This window comes from Prionailurus viverrinus, unplaced genomic scaffold (genome assembly GCF_022837055.1).
Source record: "Prionailurus viverrinus isolate Anna unplaced genomic scaffold, UM_Priviv_1.0 scaffold_56, whole genome shotgun sequence".
Classification (NCBI taxonomy): domain Eukaryota; kingdom Metazoa; phylum Chordata; class Mammalia; order Carnivora; family Felidae; genus Prionailurus; species Prionailurus viverrinus.
The window spans coordinates 264990-268036 of record NW_025927618.1 but is presented as its reverse complement, the minus strand read 5'-3'; the positions used below and the strand labels follow the sequence as shown (position 1 = coordinate 268036).

The 3047-nt window shown below is 42.5% G+C and overlaps 1 pseudogene; it reads right to left on the bottom strand.

Moving 5' to 3' along the window:
- Nucleotides 1-266: 266 nt before the first annotated feature.
- Nucleotides 267-419, bottom strand: LOC125159672 (uncharacterized; annotated as a pseudogene).
- Between the last annotated feature and the right edge of the window lie 2628 nt (nucleotides 420-3047).

The following is a 3047-nucleotide window of genomic DNA, read 5'->3' as shown; positions in this document are numbered from 1 at the left end:
CCTTAATTCACAGGTAATTCAGCTTTTAAATACAATATGAATTGCAGAGCTATTTTGTCCCATTGTAAAAGGGAGGTAGAAATTCTACGTAAAAGAATGAACAGAAACATGTCTCAATTTCAGGTGTAAAACTCCCATAAGGCATCATGAGACAAAGTACCAGTTGCAACTGTTCCTGGGACACAATTGAACCTGCTCATATAAATACAACTGAAGAACTCTGTGAGTTACTGGCCCTGCAGGTAATCACTGATTCTCTCCCTTCACGACTGAAGTTCCACGTACATTTTCGATTACACATGCCGCTTCTGAAAATTCAGAGTATTTCCACCTAGGGGACAACTGGAGAAATTCTCGATGAGCAATAATCGCGCCTCGGATAAACCTCATTGGCTATGATACTGCCACTGCGCAAAGCTTGGGAGAACTTCTCTATTGCACATTGACCAACACAGAAGGACCAGTAATGAGTTCTGAAATTTAACTAAGAACCCTCAACACTGCACAAAGCACACAATATAATGTTGGAAAGTGTTGTTATCTTTTCCAGTCACGAGGCTCATAGCAGACATTCTGAACAAATTCATGGCCTACTCTGAAATAGGAAAAAAAATGAAAATAATCAGGATAATCCCATGCAAAGAAAGTGAGAAAGGTGTCCCATGCTCCAGAAGACTTGAGGGTGCAGTGAAGTGTCATTCTCCTCAAGTTATTTCCACAAACACAAAGTGATAGCCACGTGGTCCTCCACCTCCACACACTTGTGGCGTCCAGAGGCACTAGCTAACATGATGATCTTAAACTGGAGAAGTCTGGAGGCTTGTGAGGATGTAAATCAAACAGTAAAAATACCAGAGGGCATAGAAAACCAGACAAGGTCAGATAAATTTTCCAGAAAGCATTGCAACTGAAATAGGCAACAGAATTTACCTTGTCTTTCTCTGCATCCATGGTAGAGACACAACTGATATTCCCCATGGGAGTTGCACCATGTCCTAGGTCTCATAAAAGATGGAGGGGGATGGAAGTTGATTCTGACTTGCATAGACTGTGTGCAAGAAAAACAAACCATCCGCAACAGGTTTCATTATATTCAACTCTTTCACATTCTCATGTCCCGTACTAGGGGCAGAGGGTTTTTCAGGTGCCTCAGGTGACCCTTGAGGACAAGAGGGAGATCTGATCCTGTCCTTTGAGGAAGGTCTACATGGCCCTGGTTCAGGAGTTTTTATAACTAATCAAGCATCTGTGAACAGTTCAGGTCTCAACTAGCTAGAAATAAAGTTAGGGGTGTGTTTCATCCCTCAGAGAGCCCAGCACATGGTCTCTGTACAAGCTACATCCTAGGGAGTCAGCATGTATAAGGCCTCTTTCCTTCTCAGAGACATGTGTTGCCCAGCTCACTGGGTGGAAACGACTGCCCATTTCATTCATTTCCTGAGAAATTGGAAGCACATTACACTGTCCTCACTCAGGCTAACCTGAAAGCCCTGTGGTGCCATCACTGCATCCTCTCCAAACACTCAACAAGTAAAAAGACAAAACGTGTTTTATAAGTCAACTCATACTGTTTCAATCATCTTTCCAGATGGTGGAGGTGGAGGGTGAGGTCCCAGAGGCCACCAGGTTGGAGAAGTTGGTGGTGGCCCAAAGACCCTGGATGGTGATAAAGAGCAGCCCAACGGGGTATGACACGGAGGACACTTCTGAGAAAGGAGGAACTGTTCTGGAAGCCATTTTGACATGCCGGACAGAAATTAAACTTTTGAGATGTGTTAGAGTAAAAGGTGAAAAATCCAACACCAACACTAACATACCTGAACCCCAGTGAAGCCGGAATGGCACCTCTCTCCTTCCCCTCCACCTGGTTTCAACAGGGCAGCATTACTGCCACAAAACTCCACCCTTCCCAATGGGTCCAACCTAGAGCTTCTAGGCATTTGTGGAGACAAAGCAGTGCATTGCTGGCAGCAAGCATGGTACTAGCTGTGCCTGAAAATGTAGGGAAGGAAGTGGCTACTCTTAAAGCATCAGGGGGATAATTACAGACTACTAAAGAAAGTCTGTTTCACACACACAGGCTTCTATTTCCAGGACTACTCTCTATCCAGCCCTTCACCACTTCAACAGCTACGTCTTGGCATAATAAGAGCTGAAATGGTGAGGAAGAATTTTGTTTTCATATCATTCGTTTACATCTTTAATCCATTTCAAGTTAATTCTTGGAGTGATGTAACATAAGGTGCTAAGCTTTAATCTTATACATGTGACTATCCAATTTTCCCAGCTCCAGTTATTCAAGAGACTACTCTTCTCCACTGAGTATTCTTGACTCCCTTGTCAAATACTAGTTGACTGTGCATGCATGGCTTTAGTTTGGGCTCTCAATTTCCATTCCATTGCCTTGTGTGTGTGTGCCTATGCCAATGACATAACTGATTTCTTTGTGTTAGAATGCAGCTTGAAATCAAGAAGTGTGATGCCACCTGTTTTGTTCTTTCTTGCATTGGCTACTTGGGGTCTTTTTGTGGTTCCAAATACATTTGAAGATATGTGTTTCTAATTGCATAAAACTTACATCCATTGGATGTTCTTTCCTGCTTTGTCAAAGATGAGTTGGCCATACGTTTGTGGGTCTAGTTCTGGGGTTTCTATTCTATTCCATTGGTCTATGTGTCTGTTTTTGTGCCAGCTATACTGTTTTCAAGCCCAGCGATTAATTTTATGACTATTATTCTAAAATTCACTTTCTGTTATATTATTTAAATTCTTTTTGATCAGCTCCTTAGCTGTTGTTATTTCCTGGAGATTCTTCTGAGGGGAATTCTTCCGCTTGGTCATTTTGGATAGTCCCTGGTGTGGTGAGGACCTGCAGGGCACTTCTCCTGTGCTGTGGTGTATAACTGGAGTTGGTGGGCGGAGTCTCCTGTTTCTTTCATACAAATTAAATTTCTTCCATTTCTGCACACAGGTTTTACAGTTTTCTGTAGAGAGGTCTTTCACTTCCTTAGCTAAATTTGTTCCTATAAATTTTATTGGTTTTGATG